The sequence below is a fragment of the Dendrobates tinctorius genome, unplaced genomic scaffold, assembly GCF_039654945.1.
Source record: "Dendrobates tinctorius isolate UK_male_01 unplaced genomic scaffold, ASM3965494v1 ptg000430l, whole genome shotgun sequence".
Classification (NCBI taxonomy): Eukaryota; Metazoa; Chordata; class Amphibia; order Anura; family Dendrobatidae; genus Dendrobates; species Dendrobates tinctorius.
In genome coordinates, this window is record NW_027362093.1 from 2,096,001 (window position 1) to 2,123,722 (window position 27,722).

The 27,722-nt window shown below is 43.0% G+C and overlaps 1 protein-coding gene and 1 pseudogene across 1 annotated transcript in view; one reads left to right on the forward strand and one right to left on the reverse strand.

The window, feature by feature from the left end:
* The window catches only part of LOC141076831 (uncharacterized), a 91,073-nt pseudogene extending 83,007 nt beyond the window's left edge, over window positions 1–8,066 (forward strand).
* LOC141076815 (uncharacterized) overlaps window positions 1–27,722 on the reverse strand; it is a 918,929-nt gene that overhangs the window by 635,866 nt on the left and 255,341 nt on the right. The window lies entirely within an intron of this gene.

Here is a 27,722-nt window from a genome sequence, read left to right on the forward strand (position 1 = left end):
GACATATCGGATGAGCAGTGGGAGTCGGTTTTACAATATGTCCCTAGAATATCTATGAGTGGATCTGGGAGGGGGTCGCAGTTATACACTATACATGGGGTACACAGGACACCTGTGTGGATGAAAAAGGCTGGACTAAGGGCAGACTCTGGATGTCCGAGATGTACGATGGATGAAGCTGATATCCTTCATATGCTATGGTCTTGTCCATGATTACAGGCATTTTGGTTCGGGGTCCTAAATTTAGTGGAAAGAGTGTCGGAAGCAAATATTACTCGAGATCCATTGACGTGTATTTTAGGACATGTAGAGGAGGGGGCGTTGGATGAATGGGGTAGGCTAGTTATAGCCAGACTGCTTTATGTTGCAAAGAAGACTATCACACTGCACTGGTTAGATCAGTGTTTCTCAACTCCAGTCCTCAAGACCCTCCAACAGGTCATGTTTTCAGGATTTCCTTAGTATTGCACAGGTGATGCTATTAATGCTTGAGCAGGTGAGCAGGTGATGAAATTATCACCTGTGCAATACTAAGGAAATCCTGAAAACATGAACTGTTGGTGGGTCTTGAGGACTGGAGTTGAGAAACACTGTGTTAGATGAAAATCCTCCTACTAGGAAGGAATTTGTAAAAAAGAGTTAATTTTGTAATCCTTATGGAGCGAAGCGTCTACTTGAAAAGATGAACCACTACGAGAATATCTGGGGGGGCTGGTTGGACTTTCCCGGATTGGCTTCCGCAGAACTCATCAAAAATAGGATATTAGGGTTATAAAAAAGTGTACAACATTGTAATGCATGGCTAAGGATTGTAGATGCGTGACGGGGGGGTTCTTGTTATGGGAAGGGGGAGGGATGTGTTTGGTGTATTTGCATTTATTTAAAAATGGGGAAAGTATTATAATTTGTACTCTAATGTATACTTATGTATGTAATACTATCCTGTATGCTTTCTTCAATACTTTCTTCGCTGTCAGAACATAAAAGTGCATAAGCCTCCTCCACTATAAAACTGAAGGGCCATTTTATAAGTTTTCATTTTTTTTTCAAAAATACAAAACTGCGACGTGACTGACGTGACCAAATTATTGGGCAGACAATTGAGTAAAACCTAATTCTTTACCCTACCCCTAACTTTAGAAGAAACCCTAACCCTAAGTTTAGCCTAACAGTTACCCTAACTTTAGCCCCAACACTAACCCTAACTATAGCATTAACTGTAACCTGCCTTATCTGTTTTTTTATTTGATATTTGGGAGGCAGAATGAACAAACAGTTGAACACCGCACACTACTGGCTCATCCAACAAAGTTTTCTATTAGACTGTGAACTGTCATTGTCTTGGTAAATAATTAAAGTTTTTTGCATAGCTTGCCATTTTTATGGACAGTTTACTTTTTAGTAACCCCCCATTGTATCCCCCGGGGCTCCTAATGATTTTTGTAATTACCTTGCGTTGCCAATTCTGCCTGTGAGCGGCGTTATGCAGGTAGCTGATTCCGGGTCACGTGACCCCCAGACTGCAGCCGCCGCTAACATCCGCTGATGTCATGTCAATTTCCTGACTCTGGAAATTGATGTGACATCATCAGCAGGCGTGACCCAGCGTCAACACACTGCTGTCACTCATCAAGAGTCACAGCAGTGTGTGGGCGGTGCTGCACCACACGTCACAGCCCCGTCACTCTGCAGCATCTGTCTTCTCACCCATCAAGAGTGACGGGACTGTGCAGGGGGTGGACAGGGCTGTGTAGGGGGTGGACAGGCTGTCTGTCGGCTATGCAGTGGGTGGACAGGCTGCACGGGGCTCTGCGGGCTGCTGTGCGGGGGAGTGGGTGAGCCGTGTCAGGGTCTGCAGGCTGTCTGCTGGCTATGTGGGGGGTGGACGGGCCGTGTTTGGGTCTGCGGGCTGTCTGCCAGCTGTGCGGGGGGTGGGCAGGCCGTGCGGGGTCTACGGGCTGTCTGCCAGCTGTGCGGGGGGTGGACGGGCCATGTGGGGGTCTACGGGCTGTCTGCCAGCTGTGCGGGGGGTGGACGGGCCATGTGGGGGTCTGCGGGCTGTCTGCTGGCTGTGCAGGGGGTGGACCGGCCTTGTGAGGGTCTGCGGGCTTTATGCCGGCTGTGCGGGTGGGTGGGCAGGCTGTGCGGTTTTGCCAGGGCTGTGCGGGGGGGTCTGCGTGCTGTGCGGGTGGTGCCGGGGCTGTGCGGGTGTGTGTGAGTGTGTGTGCATGTGTGTTTATGCAGGCAGGCATTGTCCGATGGGACTACAAGTCCCATCGAGTTATGCCTGCTACACTGTCAGTGAGTGACACATTAGCCAATGATGAGACAGTAGTAGTCCCATCTTCCGGCTAATGTGTTGAATGTAAAAAAAAACACATACAGAACATACAACATATAGAACATACATATAACATTTAACACATAACAGAGTACAATCACCTAATTACATGAAGCCATCGATCTCCTGTAATAAAAATAAAATAATAAAGCAACCTATACTCACCTTTCCGCTGTAGTCCAGGTAATAACGAGGGTCCAAAGACTATCTCCCATATAGAGCAGTCGCATCAGCTGATACGACCGCTCTCCAGGGGCCCCAGCAATGAAATGACAGGCAGAGGTAATCCTCCGCTGTGTATCCCTCCGCCGCCGGGAAAGAGGTCCCGTAACCCTAACCATAATCCTAATTCTCATGCAGCATTGCTGTAAAGTGAGAGCCTGAACTCATGTAACCTCAGTGATGCACTGCAGGAGCCATTGCCTCCTGTCAGTTCATCACTGGGAGGCCCACTCACCTGATGTCACTGTTCTGTAGGGGAGATCGTCGTGGGACACTTGTTATTAATTGGACTGTGTCGGACAGGGAGTATACGGTTTGCTTGTTTATTTCATTACTTTTTATTACAGGAGACCAAGGGCATCGCTTGGATCTGGGCGTGCAAAAAAAATATGAATTCCATGTTGTGTTTTATTTCATTAAAATACTTTATTCTTGTGTGTGTGTTTTTTTAACCCTTTATTACTATAAGGTTAATAATGGATAGGTGTCTTATTGACGCCTCTCCATTATTAACTGGGCCATTTTCCAATAGCAAGCTGACATTAACCCCTTATTACCCCATATCCCACCGTTACATGGGAGTGGGAAGAGAGGGGCTAAGTGCCAGAATTGGCGCATCTTATAGATGCGCCATTTCTGGGGCGACTGCGGGCTGGTATTTGTAGCCAGGGGGGTCCAATATCTATGGCCCTTTCCTATGCTATGAATATCAGCCCGCAGCTGTCTGCGTAGCCTTTCTGGCTATAAAATTGTGTGGGACCCCATGTCATTTTTTGGGGGGTCTCCTATTTTAATAGCCAGTAAAGGCTATGAAGACAGCTGCCGGCTGATATTCATAGCCTGGGAAAAGGCCATGGGTATTATCCCCTTCCCAGGCTACAAATATTGTCCCCTGGCCGTCGGCTTTCACCCTCTGGCACAGAAAATTGCGTGGTAGCCCACGCCATTTTTTTTTATTTTTTAAAATGAAACATTGTTCATTAATAAACATGGATATGGAAATATCTATAGAAATATCTGGAAATATCTATGGATATATCTATAGATAGTATAGATAGATATATGGATAGATAGATATATGGATCTATCTATCCCATATCTATCTATCCCATATCTGTATCTATTTATTTATCTATCTATCCCATATCTCTCTATCTGTGTGTGTAATGGAGTGTGGGTTGGACAAATGTAAAAGAGGAGGTCGGACAGAAATGACATCACAAATCATTTTTTGTTAAATAACATACCTTTATTTGGCTTACAAAAACTCATAGCAATCTGTATGTGAAAAACATGAAAAAACACATGAAAAGCGCATCAATAACGCACCTGCATTATCTGCCAAGAGCTGCGGATTCTGTGTGGAATAATCCGCCCTGGAATCCGCCCGGTGTGCACACAGCCTTATAGCTCTCAGCACTATAACGGTGTGTACACGGGGACTTATTATTAAGAACGTCTGTGTCTGTGCACGCTCCTGTGTGTGTGCGCTCATGATGCTTGCAATGTGTTTTATGTGAACACGTGGCGGATTGTGCTGCGGATTTTTCTGTGTGGATTTTGTTATATCCGCAGGTAAAATGACCGGCATTTCACCTGCGGATTTATAGTGGATTTTGTGCGGCTTTCACCTGCTTTTTGACACCTGCAGATTCTTATAATGGAGCAGGTGTAAAACGCTGCGGAATCCGCACAAAGAATTGACATGCTGCAGAAATGAACCCTCAGCGTTTATGCTGCGGATTTTTCTGCACCATGTGCACAGCGGTTTTTGTTTTACATTGACTATAATGGTACTGTACAACGCAGGAGAATCTGCTGCGGATCCGCAGGGCCAAATCCACTGCGGATCTACAGTAGAATCCACAACGTGTGCACAGACCCTTACAATAAGATGCTTCAGATTGAAGAGAGAGGAGGGAGGGGTTTGGGTGTGCTAGGTGCTGGCTTACAGGCCAGTGCAATGCATCATGGAACTTGTAGTATTAGAGCACAGTAAGTTGGGAGAAAGGAAGTTGTCGATTAAGCCCATGAGACCTGGAGCCAGCACTGAAATTGTGCTGCTAGAGCATCATAAAAGGTAATATTGCTAAAATAAACACAGTGGATGTTTTTAGTGGCACATAATAACAAGATTTATGAAAAAAAATTACAGTAGTGGGCAACTTCTTTAAGTAGAAATGTTCAAAAATATAAAACTCAATGATATTTCATGAAAGAAAATTGTTCTTTGTCTTGGCAGATGACTGTAACAGGAGTTCAAAAGAACAGCTGACATCTTTAATTTTTAAATCTGATGATCTTGAGATCCTACAAGATACAACTGAAGTGATTGCTATTACTCCAGATATACCATCATCCATTCACAGCAAAGATCTGTCATCTGATCCTATGAAACAGGTCCCATCTTCTGATTCATTACTGACTACTAAGGAAACTCAAAGTCACAAAAGAGGCATTAAAAAACAAACTGCTCCTAAAGCAAAAAATTCATTTTCTTGTTCAGATTGCGGGAAATCTTTTAACAACAAATCTCATTTTGTTACACACCAGAGAATGCACACAGGGGAGAAGCCTTTTTCCTGTTCAGAATGTGGGAGATGTTTTGCAGATAAATTACATTTTGCCACTCACCATAGAACTCACACAGGGGAGAAGCCTTTTTCCTGTTCAGAATGTGGGAAATGTTTTAACCAGAAATCAGATTTGGTTAATCATCATAGAACTCACACAGGGGAGAAGCCTTTTTCCTGTTCAGAATGTGGGAAATGTTTTAACCAGAAATCAAATTTGGTTAAACACCAGAGAACTCACACAGGGGAGAAGCCTTTTTCCTGTTCAGATTGTGGGAAATGTTTTAAGCAGAAATCATATTTTGTTAAACACCAGAGAACTCACACAGGGGAGAAGCCTTTTTCCTGTTCAGAATGTGGGAAATGTTTTAACCAGAAATCAAGTTTGGTTAGACACCAGAGAACTCACACAGGGGAGAAGCCTTTTTCCTGTTCATATTGTGGGAAATGTTTTAACCAGAAATCACATTTTGTTAAACACCAGAGAACTCACACAGGGGAGAAGCCTTTTTCCTGTTCAGAATGTGGGAAATGTTTTAACCAGAAATCAGATTTGGTTGATCACCATAGAATTCACACTGGGGAGAAGCCTTTTTCCTGTTCAGATTGTGGGAAATGTTTTAAGCAGAAATCATATTTTGTTAAACACCAGAGAACTCACAGAAGGGAGAAGCCTTTTTCCTGTTCAGATTGTGGGAAATGTTTTAACCGGAAATCACATTTTGTTAAACATCAGAGAACTCACACAGGGGAGAAGCCTTTTTCCTGTTCAGAATGTGGGAAATGTTTTAACCAGAAATCAAATTTAGTTAAACACCAGAGAATTCACACAGGGGAGAAGCCTTTTTCCTGTTCAGAATGTGGGAAATGTTTTGCAGATAAATCACATTTTGTTACTCACCATAGAACTCACAAAGGGGAGAAGCCTTTTTCCTGTTCAGAATGTGGGAAATGTTTTAACCAGAAAGGGGTTCTTGCTAAGCACCAAAGAACTCACACAGGAGAAAAACCTTTTTGATGTTCAGAATGTGGGAAATGTTTTACTCAGATTTCAAGTCTTGTTACACATAAGAGAATTCACACAGCAGAGAAGCCATATTCATGTTCAGAATGTGGGAAATGTTTTAAATGGTAAATAGATCTTGATCGCCATCAAAGATCGCACACAGGAGAGAAGCCTTTTTTCCTGTTCAGAATGTGGGAAATGTTTTAACCGGAAAGCGATTCTTGTTAGACATCAGAGACCTCACACAGACGAGAAGCCATTTTCATTTTCTTAATGTGGGAAATATTTTACTTGGAAATCAACTGTTAATAAACATCATAGATTGTGGGAAATTTTTTAACAAGAAATCTTATTTTGTTACCAGAGAATGCACACAGGGGAGAAGCCTTTTTCCTATTCAGACTGTGGGAAATGTTTTGCAGATAAATCACATTTTGTTACTTACCATACAACTCACACAGGGAAGAAGCCTTTTTCCTCTTCAGAATGTGGGAAATGTTTTAACCAGAAATCAGATTTGGTTAATCACCATAGAACTCACACAGGGGAGAAGCCTTTTTCCTCTTCAGAATGTGGGAAATGTGTTAACCAGAAAGGGGATCTTGTTAAGCACCAAAGAACTCACAGGAGAGAAGCCTTTTTCATGTTCAGAATGTGGGAAATGTTTTGCAGATAAATCACATTTTGTTACTCAGCATAGAACTCACACGGGGGAGAAGCCTTTTTCCTGTTCAGATTGTGGGAAATGTTTTAACCAGAAGTCAAATTTGGTTGATCACCAGAGAACTCACATAGGAGAGAAGCTTTTTTCATGTTCAGAATGTGGGAAATGTTTTGCAGATAAATCACATTTTGTTACTCAGCATAGAACTCACACGGGGGAGAAGCCTTTTTCCTGTTCAGATTGTGGGAAATGTTTTAACCAGAAGTCAAATTTGGTTGATCACCAGAGAACTCACATAGGAGAGAAGCTTTTTTCATGTTCAGAATGTGGGAAATGTTTTACTGAGAATTCAAGTCTTGATACACATGAGAGAATTCACACAGCAGAGAAGCCATATCCATGTTCAGAATGTGGGAAATGTTTTAAATGGAAAATAGATCTTGATTGCCATCAAAGAACACACACAGGGGAGAAGCCTTTTTACCTGTTCAGAATGTGGGAAATGTTTTAACCGGAAAGCAATTCTCGTTAGACATCAGAGCAGTCACACAGAGGAGAAGCCATTTTCATTTTCTTAATGTGGGAAATATTTTACTTGGAAATCAACTGTTAATAAACATCAGAGATGTCACATAGGGGAAAAGTCTTTTATGTTCATAGTGTTGGAATAGTTTTAACCAAAATAGAATCTTCTTAAATGGGTTGTCTCTTGTCATTCCTCATGTTTGCTGCTAAAAGGATAAAACTAAACTTTATTAGTTCCAAATATAAAACTATACCCATAATTCACCCCCTTAAGGTTAATCAATAGGTGACTAATAGAAAAAACATGTACCCCAAAGTTCAATGTATAGAGTGAGGTGATGTACAGTACAGACCAAGTTTGGACACACCTCATTCAAAGAGTTTTCTTTATTTTCATGACTATGAAAATTGTGGATTCACTCTGAAGGCATCGAAACTTTGAATTAACACATGTGGAATTATATAATTAACAAAAAAGTGTGAAACAACTGAAAATATGTCTTATATTCTAGGTTCTTCAAAGTAGTCATCTTTTGCTTCGATGACTGCTTTGCACAACCTTGGCGAGCTTCAAGAGGTAGTCACCGGAAATGATCATTCCCATGGACAGAATAGTACATCATACGCGATCAGCCACGTTCACAGAGAAAGTGCGGTTGATCGCAGCCGAGTGTCAACTGATTATCACAACTGGCACTATGTGCCAGGAGCAGTCATGGACTGCTCCCGTCATATTAACCCCTGGCACACTGCGATCAAACATGATTGCAGTGTTCCTGTGACATAGGGAAGCATCGCGCAGGGAAGGGGTTCCTTGCGTGCTTCCATGAGACCCTCAGACCAATGCAATATGATCACATTGTTCCTTGGGCCTCCTCCCTACAGGTCCCTGGGTCCAAGATGGCCGCGGGGTCCTGCAGGGAGGTGGCTTGTCAGAAGCCTCGTACACTCTGACACAATATAGTAATGTTATACCCTGGGAAAAAGTGAAAAAGTAAAAAAAAAAATTAACATGTGTAAAAATAATTTTTTAAAAATTCCTAAATAAAGAAAAAAATATTCCTCAATAAATTCATTTCTTTATGTAAATAAAAAAAGTACACATATTTAGTATCGCCACGTCCGTAACGACCCGCTCTATAAAACTCCCACTAATTAACCCCTTTATTGAACCCATTAAACAAACAAGGCTAAGAATGCTTTATCATCATACCGCCAAGCAAAAAGTGGAATAACATGCGATCAAAAAGATGGATATAAATAAACGCTGAAAACGTCATCTTGTCCTGCAAAAAATGAGCCGCCATACAGTGTCATTAGCAAAAAAAATAAAAGTTATAGCTAGAACATCCCTAGACCGCCTCTTTTATGATGTCACAAATCCAAAGCTATAAGGTATTCCCTCCCAAAAATCAGGCATTCGAACTGCAGAGCCCATGCTGAAAGGACCCCAGATGCAGGGAGATTTGTGGCTATGCCTCTCCCCACATGGTTAGCCTAAAGACCATTAAGCAACTGTAAGTGTTGATCCCAATGTTAATCCCATTTATATTTGTATTATACATACCTAATGTCTCAAATTTATAACTTTTTTTATCTGTGTAATCACTGCCCCCTTTTGGGGAATAAATGATAACTTTATTAGTCTGTCTTCATGCTCTAAAAACGAACACGTGCCTTTAAGATAATTGCTACTGAATTGGGTTGGCTTCAAACCCCTCTATTAAGTTTATAACTTAATCAGAGAAGCTTTGGAGCTGGTGGCAGCAAGGTGTGATCTGGGCCCTGGGTACAGCTGAGAGTGACGGAAGGGGTTTTATAAGCTATTGGGTGGCTGTGGCCAGAGCATTTTATAATTCCCTCACTGCAGCATGCTGGGTGGCCAGACCTCATTGAAGCAGCCGGCCAGTGACAAATTATCCCAGGTGTAGTTCCCTTGCTGACCTGAGGGTAAGGGGCACCAGAGAGCTGCGAGTTCCAAAGTGGAACTGAAAAGTTTTGTGAAGTATTGTGGGCAGTGTTGGGACAACCAAAATAACCCCCATGTGATAAATTGTTAGGGCAAGCCTAGCTTGCTGTTTTTTTATCACATGGTGACAGCGGTGGGATAACTAAGATAAGCCCCACTGTGCCTGTGATCGTGTGTTGGCAGTGCATCGCATCCCTCTGTCCGTGACTTAATGGTGTCAGCGGCGGGATCGTGACATCAGCGTACTCAGGACAATAGCACAATAAATTTTGGGGTCTTGCTACCCTTGGGAAAATAAAAATTGGGGGTGAAAAGATCATTTTATCCTAAGTCATATTACAAGACTCGTTAAAGTTTTGATTGTGACTTGCAGGATTGCTACTACCAACAGGTGGCACTATAGAGTTCAAGTCCTCTTTTTCTCTGAAGAGGCAATTTGCACATTTTTGTTGAAAAATATGATTTTTTAATTTTACGGCTGTACGTTATAAACTTCTGTGAAGCTTTTGGGGGTTCAAAGTACTCACCACACATCTAGATAAGTTCCATGGGGGGTCTAGTTTCCAAAATGGTTTCATTTGTGGGGGGTTCACTGTTCAGGCACATCAGGGGCTCTCCAAGTGCGACATGGCGTCCAGCCAATTCTGTGTTGAAAAAGTCAAACGGCACTCCTTACCTTCCGAGCTCTGCCATGCGCCCCAAACAGTGGTTTGCCCCCACATATGGGGTATCAGCGTACTCAGGACAAATTGCACAATAACTTTTGGGGTCCTGTTAATATAAAAATTGGGGGGTGAAAAGATCATTTTTGTGGAAAAAATATGATTTTTTAATTTTACGGCTGTAAACTTCTGAAGCACTTGGAAACTCAAAGTTCTCTCCACACATCTAGATAAGTTCCTTGGGGGTCTAGTTTCCAAAATTGGGTCACTTGTGGGGGGTTTCCACTGTTTAGGTACATCAGGGGCTCTCCAAACGCAACATGGCGTCCGATCTCAATTTCAGCCTATTTTGCGTTGAAAAAGTCAAATTGCGCTCCTTCCCTTCTGTGCTCTGCCATGCACCGAAATAGTGGCTCCCCCCACATATGGGGTATCAGCGTACTCAGGACAAATTGTACAATAACTTTTGGGGTCTAATTTCTCCTGTTACCCTTGGTAAAATAAAAAAATTGGACCTGAATTAATTTTTTTGTAAAAAAAGTTAAATGTTCATTTTTCAAAAAACATTCAAAAAATTCCTGTGAAGCACCTGAAGGGTTAATAAACTTCTTGAATGTGGTTTTGAGCACCTTGAGGGGTGCAGTTTTTTAGAATGGTGTCACTTTTGGGTATTTTCTATCATATAGACCCCTCAAAGTGACTTCAAATGTGATGTTGTCCCTAAAAAAAAATAGTGTTGTAAAAATGAGAAATCACTGGTCAACTTTTAACCCTTATAACTTCCTAAAAAAAATTTTGGTTCCAAAATTGTGCTGATGTAAAGTAAACATATGGGAAATTTTACTTATTAAGTATTTTGTGTGCCATATCTCTGTGGTTTAAGGGCATGAAAATTCAAAGTTGGAAAATTGCGAAATTTTCAAAATTTTGGCCAAATTTCCATTTTTTTCACAAATAAACGCAAGTTATATTAAATAAATTTTACCACTAACATGAAGTACAATATGTCACGAGAAAACAATGTCAGAATCACGGGGATCCATGGAAGCATTCCAGAGTTATTACCTCATAAATGGACAGTGGTCAGAATTGTATAAAATTGGCCCAGTCATTAACGTGCAAACCACCCTTGGAGGTTAAGGGGCTAATAAATTTGCAAAAATTTCTACATTTCTGTTTTTTTCAATCAAGATGGGGTGCAGCGTGAACATTAATGAGAAAAAATGCACTTTTTTGAATTTACCAAATAGCTGCAATGAAAGAAAGAGTGAAAAATTTAAAGGGGTCTGAATACTTTCTGTACCCACTGCATAAATAGAGGAAAGTCTCCACAGGTTAATAGAATCCACCGTATATATATGTACATCAAACACATGAGATCACTTATACACAGACACACTGTTCACTATAATTATATACAATATACTGTATATATTATAATTATAGTGAACAGTGTGTCTGTGTATAAGTGATCTCATGTGTTTGATGTACATATATACCATAGATTCTATTAACCTGTGGAGACTTCCCTCTATTTATGCAGTGGGTACAGAAAGTATTCAGACCCCCTTATTTTTGGTGGTTCTTACTTCCTCAGAAAAAAGCAAAGTCCACAACGCTATTAGTGGTATACTGAGGCATCTGAATATCTCACCAGATATTGTATTGCTTCAAGAAACCCATCTAAGGCTAGTTTCACACTAGCGTTTACATGATGCAGCGCTCGGCGCCGCTAAGCCCCGCACCCTGCCGGCTCCCTGTCCGCCCCATCCGGTATCGCCACCTACTATCGCACATGCACGCATGCGATCGGCGTACCCTATCTTTAGCATAGGGTGTGCAGATCGTGCGCTGACCGTGCGCTAGTAGGATTTTAGCGTGCGCTGCGCACTTTTGAAGGTGCGCCGGTGTGCGCCGAACGCACCATGTTGCATTTTGGCGTGCTCGGCACACTTTCAAGAGTGCGCAGCGCATGCTGAAATCCTACTAGCGCACGGCCAGCACACGATCTGCGCACCCTATGCTAAAGATAGGGTGCGCCGATCGCATGCGTGCATGTGCGATAGTAGGCGGCGATACCAGAAGGGGCGGGGCTTAGTGGCGCCAAGCGCTGCATCGTATAAACGCTAGTGGGGATTTTTTTAGGCTCAGCAAGTTGTGGGTGGGGAAAGTAGTGGGCTCGGCAGCTCAAGGTAGACACGCAGGGGAAGTGATACTATTCCATCGTAATTTTGCATTTAATCTGCTGTCCCAGGAGTGTGATGATCAGGGGAGATGGGTTTGGGTCCAACCCCCTGCTTTGAACAGGGGGTTGGACCAGATGGCCCAGGAGGTCCCTTCCAACTCTATGATTCTATGACCATAGAGCATGGAGGAGAAATCTATTCAATCTACAATGTATATGGTCCTAATGGTTCAAAGTCTTCTTTAATTACCTGGAGAGGAAAATTGTCTTGGACAACTCCCCTTTGATAATTCCTGGGGAAGACATGAATACTGTTCACAATGAGGAGGAGGACAGAAAAAGCCAGAGTCTGATCCCTCCAAATAGAGAGACTGTTCTCCCCTCCTTCCTTGAACAAACTGGATTGAGAGATGTTTGGTGTTGGTAACATCCAGAGGATAGAGAGTTTACCTACTTCTCTCAAGCCCACCAATCCTGGTCAAGGATAGACTATCTGTTGATCTCGGAGAGACTATTAAAGAGAATGAAGTCAATGGAGATCCATGACCTGGTCATATCTGACCATGCTCCGGAGGATATGGAATTGGTGGATAACCAGATAAAAGGAACACATTACATATTTAAATTTCCAGCTTAACTTACAAAAGATGAGGGATTTAATGACAAATTAATTACGGGGCTGGAGGGAAGAATTTCAGTGGGATAACAAGGATCAAATATGGCAAAAAGGGTGCTAAGAGGCAAAATTATGATGTTTGTGGCCTCACTAAAGAAAAAGAATAGCGGAAAAATACTCAGATTTTAGTGTAAAGCTTAGAAATCTGTATACAGAGTTCTTGCAGAGCCCTACAACTCAAAACTGGGGACAATGGAAGCTGGCCAAACAAGAGTTTGAAGCGTGTATTGATAGTAGGGAGCATCTGTTCCACTCTAGGCAGGAGGTTGAATTGCTGAGATATGGGAACTGAGGAAATATGATCTATTTTTTCTTTATTGTGCTAGCCACGCACACATAGCTCTGCTACATCTTCTTGGTTTTGTAAATGACATCCCAGCTCAGCACACAGACGCTTCCCTGCCCCCATTAGGTTTGCATAGAGGACACACACAAAGCCCTGCAGGCACATGTCTGCAAGCCCCTCTTTCTCCCTGCTAGAATTCCTCCTCCCTCACTCTCCCCTGTATACAGCTGTAACGCGAGACCCTAGTGTGTGCCAGCCACACAAAGAATAGCTCTATGACCAGCTAAATCCGGTTTACCCGGAAGCACTTGTTTCTTTGTCTCTGGACAGTGTCATTCAACTTAAAATATAATGGCACCGATTAAGTGATATAGTGGTGAAAGTTACATTTTTGGAATGTGCATCAGTAGAACTACACACCAGTGAGTTTTCTATGCCCCGGGATCAGCAGAATCCAAGAAATGGATTTCTCCTGATCCGGGTCATACAACTACTTCATGTTTGGGCTCAAATTAACGCCAATCTCATACTCGGAAAACTGATAGTCTTGCTGTCATCCTACGAGCCTAGCAGCCCAAGTTATGACGGTTATGAGATTTTAGTAAGTTCTTAGTAACTTTGGAAAAGGGGAGTACATTCCATAGCTCCGCTACCTCAGAGATGTCATGGACAGAGGGCATAAATATATTGAAGCTCACTTAGGACAGGGTCTTTGCCTGGGAAGTCAGCTGCCAGAGGCTGTGCAACCTGACCTGATGCATTGGGACGTCTCCCCTCCCGCACTCCACATGGCTTGCCAGTAACTGAAATATGTAAGTTTTCACTTTAATCCCTTTTGTTTTATAATTGTCTGTATATATTGTAATTGTCTCATTTGTAATATCTTTATTCTTTTGTAAACACTGCCTATTTCTTTTTGGAGTAAAAGCTATAATATTTACTAGCTTTGTTTTCCTTTATCTAATAAATTATTGCCACTACCTCCGACTAAGTCAGTGCTACTGATTGGGTTGGCTCCTGACCCATTATTAACCATAAAATCAGGAGCTGGTGGCAGCAAAGTGTTCTGGGCTTTGGGGAGACTCTGGCAGTGATGGACGGAGATTCATAAGTGGATTTCCTGCCTGAGACTGGGAATAGTTATAGCACCCTCACTGCAGGGTACCCAATAGCCAGTGCACAGCAAGGCGGCCCTTCTGGCAACTACTTATCCTAGGTGTAGTTCTCTGACTGAACTGAGGTTAAGGGGGGTGCCAGAGAGCTGCAAGTTCCAAACCGGAACTAGAAAGTGGGATCTAATAAATCTCATGATGAACTAGAGGCAACCAAACACCCCCAGTTCATGAAAGGAAAAAAGCGTGAAAATTGCTGGCAAAAGGGCGTCTGCAGGTGAATCCAATTGATAGATTAAGAGATGGCCAGGGAACTGTAACCTCCGACCCCAGAAAAATCAATGAAACACTACAAAACTTTTACAAAGAATTATATAAACCCTCCCATACTAATTTACCAAAAGAATTCCTCCAACAAGTCACTCTTTCAGAGCTAACACAAGAACAAGATGTAATTAATGCAGAAAAACAAGAGAGGTGAAACAAACCATAAGTCATCTTCAAAATGGGAAAGCACCAGGTCCAGACGGATTTAGTGGGGAGTTTTATAGGGCCCTCAGGGAGCATATCTCCCCTCTGCTAACAAATTATTACAACACCATTCACTTAACGAGGGTCATACCAGAAAGATCTAAAGAAACAAATTAAAGTCATACCCAAACTAGGCAAGGATCCCCTTGAGGCCTGCTCTTATACCATACCTCCCAACTTTTGAAGACGGGAAAGAGGGACAAAGGCTTGCAGCAAATTTTAGGCCACGCCCCAACCACACCCATTTCACAACTAGCCACACCCATGTCCATGCCCAAAACACACCCATTTGGCACTGCTGATCACACAGACTGGTACTGAGGGCACAGTAGCTGGTACTGAGGACAAGAAAGACCAGAGAGAGAGAAAAGAAAATGGAGAGAGAGGAAAGAAATAAAGAACAGAGAAAGAAAGAGGGGAAAGAAAGAAAGAACAGAGAGAGATGGGAAAGAAAGAAAGATGGTACAGAAAGAACAGAGAGAAAGAAAAAGAAAGAGAACAGAGAGAGAAAGAACAGAGAGAAAGAAAGAACAGAAAGAGAAAGATAGGAAAGAACAGAGAGAGAGAAAGGAAGAACAGAGAGTGAAAGAAAGATTAGAGAGAGAGAAAGAGGGGAAAGAAAGAACAGAGAGAGAAAGAACATAGCAAAAGAAAGAACAGAGAGAGAGAAAGGAAGAGGGGAAAGAAAGAACAGAGAGAAAGAAAGAAAGAAAGAAAGAAAGAAAAGAAAGAAAGAACAGAGAGAAAGATTAGAGAGAAAAAAAAAGGGGAAAGAAAGAACAGAGAGAGAGAAAGGAAGAGGGGAAAGAAAGAACAGAGAAAGAAAGAAAGATTAAAGAGAAAGAAAGAAACAGAGAAAGAAAGATTCTATAAAGATACTATAGCAGCCTGGCTCCCATTGTAATGCCCACCTGAGCCTCCCGGTGCAGGACATATCATGATCCACTCACATGGCCGGTTTCCCTGAGTCCAAGGTGATCCCGCTGTCCATGCTATCGGAGGGGGACATGGTGGTGGATCTGAAGCATTCCCTGAAGTGCCTCCATGGTTCCGTCACAGTCTCCTCCCGAAATTACCTCATTTCCAGTCAGCTTCTAGCACATCGCTTCCGGTGGAATGTCACGTGTGAATTTTAAAGTTCTCTTTGGGGCTCCGCCGTGTACTCCTGTGTCCACGGGGAAAAGTAAGCTCCCGGCCGGGGCCGACTATCAAAATCGCGACTGTCCCACTGGATCCGGGACACCTCATACACACAGTTCTGCTTTGTATACCTCGTACACACACGGTTCCGCTGCATACACCTTGCACACACGGCTCCACTCGGTAAACCTCGTACACATGCAGCTCTGCTCCGTACACCTTGTACACACGCGGCCACGCTCTGTAAACCTTCTACTCATATGGCTTCACGCCGTAAACCTTGTACACATGCGTCTTTGCTCCATATACTTCGTACACATGCGGTTCTGCTCCATACACCTCGTACACACGCGGCTCTGCTCCATAAACACACAGCTCAGCTCTGTACACTTTGTACACACAGGGCTCCATTCCGTACACCTCGTACAAACACGGCTCCACTCCATACACCTCCTACACATGCGGCTCCCCTCCGTACACCCTGAATTCACGCGGCTCCGCTCCATGCACATATGGCTCCACTCCGCACACCTCATGTGCGGCTCTGCTCAGTACACCTCGTACACGTGCGGCTCTGCTCCATACACCTCGTACACACATGGCTCCGCGCCGTACACCTCGTACATATGCGACTCTGCTCCGTACACTTTATGTGGTGGTAAATTATTCACAAAGGATAATAGAAAACAAATGGATCTTACAAATTATTTTCCAGCTTCACACTATACCCTATATACGGTTGTACACTACTGTCTGGGCACATGGCAGTGTTCAGAAGGGAAGGAGCGCCATTTAACTATTGGAATGCAGATCTAGCTGGAATAATTCGCAGAGACAATTATTAATGAGCGAGTATACTCGTTGCTTGGGTTTTCCTGAGCATGCTCGGGTGTCCTCCGAGTATTTTGGCATGCTCGGAGATTTTCGTTAGTTTAGAATTCCCACATGTATTCAGCCTGTCTATAAGTCACAAATCATGCAGCTGAGATGACAAAAAATAAATCTCCGAGCACGCCAAAATACTCGGAGGACTGTTGTGAGTTCATTTTCCCCTTCACTACTGAGGCCCGAGGAACTCCCTCTTCTGGTAAAGAAAGGTAGTGAGCCTGATTATCAAACACCTGAGTCTGATGATGATGACTGGCTGAGTGGAATTACTGACTGGATATAAGGCTGCTGACACCCTTCTGCCCTGCGGGTGATTTCTCTGTGGGATCCTTGGAGACCAGTCTGAATTCCTGCTCTTCTAAAGCTAAGTTTTCTGCTCGGCTTTTTGCATTTGTGCTTTGACTTTGTTTTGCTTTGTTTTTCTGGATTTCTGCCATTCCCTGCTGGGGTGTGCTGAATTCCTTTAGCTCTGTCTTCTGAAAATACCTGAGTGCTGATTTAGTTTTTGAAGCCTAGCTGCTTCAGGGTCTTTTTCCATATCAGCTTGTTGGCTTATGTCTTTGATAGGGTTTTGGCAGATTGCAGACAGCAACCTTCCTTTCCTGTTCTGTTTAGTTAGCTTGGGCCCCATCGTTTGCTCAGCCTATCATTCTATCTGTGTGAGTGTTTTTTCATCTTGCTTCACCGTCATTATATGTTGGGGGCTGCCTTTTACTTTGGGGTCTGCTCTGGGACAGTTTAGATTTCCTTTTCTGTCTTTAGGCTATTTATCTCTCCGGCTGTGATTGAGGGGTCTAGGGCATCGTAGGAACCCCCCATGGCTACTGCTAGTTGTGTTGATAGGTTCAGGGGTCTGCAATCTGATAGTTGCCAACTTCTCTGGTTTTCTGGACGTAGCTTCTATTTTTGTGTCTGCCTCCTACGGTGACTCAATCATAGCAGAATCACCCGCCATACCGCAGATCCTAGAGTACTCAATAGCAGGAAAGAATTGTTAAAAAAAAAAAAAGGGTGTATATTTTTTCCTCTATATCTCTGAGGCCGTAGGGGGGAATTTTTTTTTCTCTCAATGGAGATAAAGCAATTGTCTGATCGTGTGGAGCAGTTCGCTGCGGAAGTGCGGGGAATTTCCGCCTACCTTGCTCATTCACATGCTGCTGAACCAAAGATTCCTACACCTGATGTATTTTTTGGGGATCGGTCTAAATTTTTGAATTTCAGAAATAATTGTAAATTATTTTTTGCCTTGAAGCCTAACTCGTCAGGGAGCTCCGCGCAGCAGGTTAAAATTGTCATCTCTTTGCTGCGTGGCGATCCCCAGGATTGGGCGTTTTCTTTGAAACCAGATGATCCTATTCTGACTAATGTGAACGCATTTTTTCAGGCCTTGGGGTTGTTGTATGATGAACCTAATGCCATTGATCAGGCTGAAAAGACCCTGCTGGCATTGAACCAGGGACGTGATTCTGCAGAATTGTACTGTCAAAAATTCTGAAAGTGGGCAGTACTTACTACCTGGAATGATAATGCCTTGGCTGCTCTCTTTCGGAAGGGGTTGTCAGAAGCCGTAAAAGATACTATGGTGGGATTTCCTGTTCCCTCTGGTCTTGACGATTCTATGTCATTAGCCATTCAGGTTGATTGGTGTTTGCGCGAACGCAAAGCTGCACGAGAGGTGTTGCCACCTGTTGAACAAATGTCTGAACCTATGCAATGTGATAGAGTTTTTTCCAGAGAGCAGCGTCAGGAGTTCAGAAGGCGTAATAAGTTGTGTTTTTTCTGTGGAGATGCCTCGCATATTATTTCTGTCTGTCCTAAACGAGAGAAACGCTTTGGACACACGTTTTCTGTTGGTGGTGTTCAACCTAAGTTTCTTCTGGCTATTACTCTGATCTGCTCCCTGTCCACATTTTCCGCCAAGACTTTTGTGGATTCGGGAGCAGCCCTAAACCTAATGGACTTGGATTTTGCTAAACGTTGTGGATTTCCGATGACACCTCTGCAGATGCCTATCCCTTTGAGGGGGATTGATGCTACTCCTTTGGCTAAAAATAAACCTCAGTTTTGGACCCAGGTGGTAATGCGGGTCACCCCAGACCATCAAGAAAATTGCAGATTTTTGGTGTTGCATAATCTGCATGATACTATTGTTCTGGGGTTTCCCTGGTTACAAATTCATAATCCAGTCTTGGATTGGAAATCTGTGTCTGTGGTGAGTTGGGGTTGTCGGTGTGCCTTTAGTGAGGCTCCGGTGTTTTCCACCTCTCCTCAGTCGCATGATGTTCCTGATTATTTGGCAGACTTTTATGATGTATTTAGTGAGAATGAGTCTGCGTCTCTGCCTCCTCATAGGAGTTATGACTGTGCAATTGAACTGAGCCCGGGGTGTAAATTTCCCAAGGGTCGGCTCTTCAATTTATCTGTACCCGAGCACGAGGCTATGCGATCCTATATTAAGGAGGCGTTGGAGAAGGGTCATATTAGACCATCCTCATCACCCTTAGGTGCCGGGTTTTTTTTTGTAGCCAAAAAGGATGGATCATTAAGACCTTTTATTGATTATCGTGCCCTCAACAAAATTACTGTTAAATATTAGTATCCGTTACCCCTGATTTCTGATCTATTCTCCAGAGTTAAAGGTGCTTGCTGGTTTACCAAGCTTGACCTCAGGGGGGCATATAATCTTATTCGCATTAAGCATGGGGCTGAATGGAAGACGGCGTTTAATACTCCGGAGGGACATTTTGAGTACCTGGTGATGCCTTTTGGGCTCACTAATGCCCCTTCTGTCTTCCAGTGCTTCATGAACGATATTTTCCGAGATTTTGTCGATAAATTTTTGATTATCTATCTGGATGATATTTTGATCTTCTCCAAGGATTGGGATTCTCATGTGGAACATATTCGGACTGTGTTCCGGATCTTGAGGGAGAATTCCCTGTATGTCAAAGGATCTAAATGCCTTTTTGGAGTACAGAGGATTTCTTTTTTGGGATTTATTTTGTTCCCGTCAACTATTGAAATGGACCCGTCCAAGGTACAGGCCATTTACGATTGGGTTCAGCCCACTTCTTTGAAGGCCCTCCAGAAGTTTTTGGGTTTTGCTAATTTTTATCGGAAATTTATAGCAAAATTTTCTAGTATTGCCAAGCCATTGACTGATTTGACTAAGAAGGGTGCTGATGTGTTAAATTGGTCTCAGGAGGCTGTTTCTTCCTTTCAGGAGCTGAAGCGAAGATTCATCTCCGCCCCGATTTTGCGGCAACCTGATTTCTCACTTCCGTTCCAGGTAGAGGTGGATGCTTCTGAGATATGTGCAGGAGCTGTTTTGTCCCAAAAGGATCCTGTAACATCTAAAATGATTCCCTGTGCTTTCTTTTCCCGAAAGTTCTCTCCATCTGAACGTAACTATGATGTGGGGAATCGGGAACTGTTGGCCATGAAATGGGCATTTGAGGAGTGGAGACATTGGTTGGAGGGAGCTAAGCATCAAGTTGTGGTCCTCACTGACCACAAGAATTTGATTTACCTAGAGTCGGCTAAGCGCTTGAACCCTAGACAGGCTAGGTGGGCCTTGTTTTTTACACGTTTTGATTTTGTGGTTTCTTTTCTTCCTGGAACTAAGAATGTCAAGGCAGACGCCCTCTCTAGGAGCTTCTTTGCTGATTCTCCTGTGGTGACCAAGCCTGCTACCATCTTAGGCGAAGGGGTAGTTCTTTCTGCCATCTCGCCCGATTTGAGACGTGCTCTGGAAGAGTTCCAGGAGGACAAACCTGAGCGTTGTCCCAGTGGAAAGTTGTGTGTTCCTGACCAGTGGAAGAAGAGAGTGATGTCTGAAGTTCATTGCTCTGCTTTGGCTGGTCATCCAGGTATTTTTGGTACTAGAGATCTGGTGAGTCGGTCTTTTTGGTGGCCCTCCTTGTCTCGTGATGTCAGGAATTTTGTGCAGTCCTGTGGGACGTGCTCCCGGTCTAAATCGTGTTCTCGCTCTAGTGGGTTGTTGATGCCTTTGCCTGTCCCCAAGAGGCCATGGACCCATATTTCAATGGATTTCATCTCTGATATGCATGTCTCTAAAAGGATGACTGTTATTTGGGTGATTTGTGATAGGTTCTTTAAGATGGTTCATCTTGTACCACTCCCTAAGTTGCCGTCTTCCTCTGAGTTGGTGCCCCTGTTTTTACAACAGGTGGTTCGCTTGCACGGGATTCCTGAGAACATTGTATCTGACAGAGGAGTACAGTTTGTGTCTAGATTTTGGAGAACTTTCTGTTCCAAGATGGGAATTCAGTTGTCCTTCTCCTCTGCTTTTCACCCTCAGACCAATGGGCAGACAGAGAGAACAAACCAGACCTTGGAGTCATATTTGAGATGTTTTATTTCTGCTGATCAGGATGATTGGGTTTCATTTTTGCCCTTGGCCGAATTTGCTTTAAATAATAGAGCTAGTTCTGCCACTTTGATGTCACCTTATTTTTGTAACTTTGGGTTTCATCCTCGATTTTCTTCAGGGCAGGTGGAGCCCTCTGCCTGCCCAGGTGTTGACACTGTGGTGGAGAGAATGCACCAGATCTGGGACCAAGTGGTGGATAAGTTATCTCTCTCCCAGGAAAAGGCCCAGTGGTTTTCCAACCGACATAGGACCATTGGTCCCCAGTTTAAGTTTGGTGATATGGTGTGGTTATCATCAAAAAATATTGCTATGAAGGTGGCTTCTCCTAAGTTTAAACCTAGATTTATTGGACCTTACAAGGTTTTGGAGATTATTAATCCGGTCTCTTTTCGTTTGGCTCTTCCTGTCACATTTAAAATCCATAATGTGTTCCATAAATCTTTGTTGAAGAGGTTTGTTGAACCTGTTGTTCTGGGGGTGGCACCTCCAGACCCTGTATTGGTTGAAGGTAACATGGAATATGAGGTAGAGAAAGTACTGGATTCCCGTCTGGCTAGACAGAGACTCCAGTATTTGGTTAAGTGGAAGGGTTATGGTCAGGAGGATAATTCCTGGGTCTCTGCCTCTGATATTCATGCCAAAAGATTGGTGCGTGCCTTTCATCGGGCTCACCCTGATCGCCCTGGTGGCGTGGTTGAGGGTTCGGTGACCCCTCCTCAAGGGGGAGGTACTGTTGTGAGTTCATTTTCCCCTTCACTACTGAGGCCCGAGGAACTCTTCTGGTAAAGAAAGGTAGTGAGCCTGATTATCAAACACCTGAGTCTGATGATGATGACTGGCTGAGTGGAGTTACTGACTGGATATAAGGCTGCCGACGCCCTTCTGCCCTGCGGGTGATTTCTCTGTGGGATCTTTGGAGACCAGTCTGAATTCCTGCTCTTCTAAAGCTAAGTTTTCTGCTCGGCTTTTTGCATTTGTGCTTTGACTTTGTTTTGCTTTGTTTTTCTGGATTTCTGCCATTCCCTGCTGGGGTGTGCTGAATTCCTTTAGCTCTGTCTTCTGAAAATACCTGAGTGCTGATTTAGTTTTTGAAGCCTAGCTGCTTCAGGGTCTTTTTCCATATCAGCTTGTTGGCTTATGTCTTTGATAGGGTTTTGGCAGATTGCAGACAGCAACCTTCCTTTCCTGTTCTGTTTAGTTAGCTTGGGCCCCATCGTTTGCTCAGCCTATCTTTCTATCTGTGTGAGTGTTTTTTCATCTTGCTTCACCGTCATTATATGTTGGGGGCTGCCTTTTACTTTGGGGTCTGCTCTGGGGCAGTTTAGATTTCCTTTTCTGTCTTTAGGCTATTTATCTCTCCGGCTGTGATCGAGTGGTCTAGGACATCGTAGGAACCCCCCACGGCTACTGCTAGTTGTGTTGATAGGTTCAGGGGTCTGCAATCTGATAGTTGCCAACTTCTCTGGTTTTCTGGACGTAGCTTCTATTTTTGTGTCTGCCTCCTATGGTGACTCAATCATAACAGAGGACACCCAAGCAACGAGTATACTCGCTCATCGCTAGACACAATGTATTGCGTCACCTGGCAGCTCAAAATATGTCCACCTTGAACATGCTTGGCTCTATCTTATCTGCTTTCCTTATCCCAAGGATTGCCTTGCTCATCACCCTTTAACACTGTTACATGGATCTGGACTTACACAGGGACCCCTAGGCTTGGACCATGGTGTTACCTGCTATTCTGTGGTGTTAGATGGCAAGAAGAATAGTCAGGTAGCTGGGTCAGAACCAGAAGGATAGAATACAGAATCAGAAGACACAAGAGTAGTCAGTAAATGGGCCACAGTCACAGCAGGAAGCAAATACACAATCCGCAAACTGAGCCCAGAGGACTGAACCAGAGAAGAACAACGCTGTATCTGGCAGATTCCGGCCATGTGCTTTGCGCTTTAGTAGGGTGTGGTACTTTCCAATTGGCTGAAGTAGGGAGCAGATTACTCCAGCTGGACAGCAGGAACAGATCCCAGATGAGATTGGACACACCATATGCAGAAGCCCTAATATAACTAAATGACAGGAAACCAGAATAGTCGAAATCCCCATAAAGTGATTCCATTTTATAAATTAATTCACTGAAGGTTATAATCTATACACATGGTTAAAATTGTTGGTACCCCTCGTTTAATGACAGAAAAACCCACTATGGTCACAGAAATGACTTTAATCTGACAAAAGTAATAATAAATAAAAAATCTATTAAAATGAACAAATGGAAGTCAGACATTGCTTTTCAGCCATGCTTCCATGCTGCTTTGGGCACAGGGTGTCTAGAATCTGTGCAGGGTACAATGAAATCTCAAAACTATCAAGGGACTCTAGAGAGAAATGTGCTGCCCAATGTCAGAAAGCTTGGTCTCAGTCGCAGGACATGGGTCTTGCAAAAGGATAATGACACAATACACAGCTAAAAACACGCAAGAATGGTTAAGAGGAAAATATTGGACTATTCTGAAGTGGCCTTCTATGAGCCCTGACCTAAATCCTAATGACCACTTTGGAAAGAGCTGAAACATGTCATCTGGAAAAGGCAACCTTCAAACACGAGACAACTGGAGCAGTTGCTCTTGAGGAGTGGGCCAAAATACCTGTCGAGAGGTGCAGAAGTCTCATAGACAGTTACAGAAATCATTTGATTGCAGAAATTGCCTCAAAAGGTTGTGCAACAAAATATTTTAGTTAAGGAACCATCATTTCTGTCCAGGCCTATTTCATGAGTTTTACTTTTTTAAATTCTGTAGAATCATGGTTGAAAAGCAATGTCTGACTTTCATTTGTTAATTTTCATAGATTTTTTTGATTTATTATTACTTTTGTAGGATTCAAGTTATTTCTGTGACCATTGTGGGCTTTCCTGTCATTAAACGAGGGGTACCAACAACTTTAACCATGTGTGTAGGAGGAGTGAATAATTTGACTCCTCAGAGTCTCTTTCCAGAAATTAACACGCAGTGGATGTTGGAAAGTGAAAATTACACATTTGCCATTTTATTACCCAGCACATAGTGCCCAGATTGTGCTCCAGGAGACACACACCGCAAATTAAGTGGATTCTTCTCACTGTAATATTACTAAATACAGGGATCCTAAATGTTGTTTGCGCACACTGCAAGACTCCGAAGTGAGAGCGGATTTTGCTGGATTGGGTTATAAAAACTCTGTTGCTTTTCAGCAGCCTTTGAGCCACTAATAGTGTAGGAACCTCTGTTTTTCCATTGACAGATGATGGACCTGAGTGGGGACTTGTTTTTTGTGAGATGAGAATTGGTATTATTTTCGCCTACATAACATTGATTGGTTTCTTTATATTTGATATTTGGGAGGCAGAATGAACAAACAGTTGAACACCACACACTACTGGTTCATCCAACAAGGTTTTCTATTAGACTATGAACTGGCATTGTCTTGGTAAATAATTAAAGTTTTTTTACATAGCTTGCCATTTTTATGGACAGTTTAAAGAGAAATGTTCAAAATTATAAAATTCAAGGATATTTTATTAAAAAATATTTGTTTTTCTTTATCTTAGCAGATGACTGTACCAGGAGATCAGAGGGACAGCTGACATCTTCAATTTTGAAATCTGATGATCTTGAGATCCTACAAGATACAACTGAAGTGAATGCCATTACTCCAGATATATCATCATCCATTCACAGCAAAGATCTGTCATCTGATCCTATGAAAACAAACTGCTCCTAAGGCAAAGAAGTCATTTTCATGTTCAGTATGTGAAAAATATTTTATGTGGAAATCACGTTTTCTTGCACACCAAAGAACTCACACAGGGGAGAAACTTTTTTCCTGTTCAGAATGTGGGAAATGTTTTAACGAGAAATCAGATTTGGTTAATCACCATAGAACTCACAAAGGGGAGAAGCCTTTTTCCTGTTCAGAATGTGGAAATGTTTTAACGAGAACTCAGATTTGGTTAATCACCATAGAACTCACAAAGGGGAGGAGAAGCCTTTTTCCTGTTCAGAATGTGGGAAATGTTTTAGCCAGAAATCAAATTTGGTTAATCACCATAGAACTCAAACAGGGGAGAAGCCTTTTTCCTGTTCAGAATGTGGGAAATGTTTTACACTGAAATCATATTTGGTTAAGCACCATGGAACTCACACTGGGGAGAAGCCTTATTCATGTTCAGAATGTGGGAAATGTTTTAACTGGAAATCACAATCAGTTACTCACCTTAGAACTCACACATGGGAGAAGCCTTTTTCCTGTTCAGAATGTGGGAAATGTTTTACACTGAAATCAGATTTGGTTAATCACCATAGAACTCAGAAAGGGGAGGAGAAGCCTTTTTCCTGTTCAGAATGTGGGAAATGTTTTAACCAGAAATCAGATTTGGTTAATCACCATAGAAGTCACACAGGGGAGAAGCCTTTTTCCTGTTCAGAACGTGGGAAATGTTTTACACTGAAATTATATTTGGTTAATCACCATAGAACTCACACAGGGGAGAAGCCTTATCCATGTTCAGAATGTGGGAAATGTTTTAACTGGAAATCACAATCAGTTACTCACCTTAGAACTCACACAGGGGAGAAGGCTTTTTCCTGTTCAGAATGTGGGAAATGTTTTGCACATAAATCATATTTTGCTAGACACCAGAGAATTCACACAGGAGAGAAGCCTATTTCATGTTCTGAATGTGGGAAATGTTTTTGCACTAAATCAGATTGTGTTAGGCACCAGAGAACTCACACGGGGAGAAACTTTTTTCATGTTAAATGGAAAATAAATATTGATCACATGAGAGAAGCCATTTTTCCTGTTCATAATGTGGGAAATGTTTTAACCAGAAATGGAATCTTACTAATAATAATCTTTCTTTTTTGTATAGCGCTGACATATTCCGCAGCCCTTTACAGTTTGCACACATGGGGTTCACAATGTAAATTCCCTATCAGTATGTCTTTGGAATGTGGGAGGAAACCCACGCAAACACGGGGAGAACATTCAAACTCCTTACAGATGTTGTCCTTGGTGGGAGTTGAACCCAGGACTACAGCACTGCAAGGCTGCAGTGCCAACCACTGAGCCACCTCACCAGAGAACTTACACAGGGGAGAAACCTTACTCCTGTTCAGAATGTGGGAAATATTTTAACCGGAAAGCTCTTCTTCTTAGACATCAGAGCAGTCACACAGACAAGAAGCCTTTTTCATTTTCTTAATGTGGGAAATATTTTACTTTGAAATCAACTGTTAATAAACATCAGAGACGTCACATAGGGGAGAAGCCTTTTTTATGTTCATAATGTTGGAATAGTTTTAACCACAATTGAATCTTAAATGGGTTGTCTCTTGTCATTCCTCATGTTTGCTGACAAAATGATAAAACTAAACTTTATTAATTCCAAATGTAAAACTATTCCCATAATTCACCCCCTGAAGGTTAGTCAGAAGGTGGCTAATAGAAAAAAAAACATATACCCCACATCTCAGTATATAGGGAGAGGTGACATTTACACACTCACTCTCCAAGCCTCTCATTTCTATGGGCTTCATCGTCCTCACCAAAGGCGACTCATCAGGAGACTTTAATGTTGACCTATATTCAAGCGAGACTAAACGAAAAAAAAAAACTAAAATCATGTATCATGTTATCCGAAACAGTCAGAAAACTAGCCACATATAGGCAGATCCCAGACTTCAAACTATATACTTCGTATGCTTTTTACATCACGAGGGATGCAGATCTATCATTCTATAAGAAACAACCTAGGGGTTTTCAGCATCGGTTGGAAGAATACAGATCTGCTCCATTGACCATCGCTGAACCATGGATACGTTTGGAGAAGCCAGGTTGTGATCCTCGCATCAACTGGCTTTTTACCTTGTATGGACTGAATGGATTGTCATCTTCCTACGCTTGTCATTACCTCCTCTCTGTGCATGCCACAGGTGGGGTAGCGACCCTGGGAGCAAATCAGCTGAAGGCTGAGACTCTGTAATATGCACTCTGTTGGGTATTTTGCTGGGACAACATGTTCTATGTGTTATCTGCCTGTTTTGTGGTTCAATAAAGCATTGCCACACTGTTTTACCCTCTGTCATGTCGCCATCAGACTTGAGGCCTGCTGTTCCGGTCACGGCCACTAGGAGGCGCTGGACTGCCACTTTGCCGTCAGACTCAGGAACGGCTGTTCCTGCCTCGGCCACTGGGAGGCGCCGTGGGTCTGTCACGTCGCCGTCAGACTTATGGCGTACTGTCCCGGCTTTAGCCTCTAGGAGGCGCCTGTCTGTCACATCACCGTTAGATTCTGGGTCTGCTGTTCCGGTCGCGGTCACTAGGAGGCACCATGGTTCACCCGTGAGTTATGGTGGTGACAGAGAAGGGGCTCCTGCGCAGGCATCTGGTGGGCGCAGGCTTCGCCCCTCTGTCAGTCGTCAGGGGGTTGCTGCATCACCATCTGAATAAAAAACGAATTGGAACTGAAAAAAGTAAGTTAATGTGTATGTACAATGTAAGTGCATATTA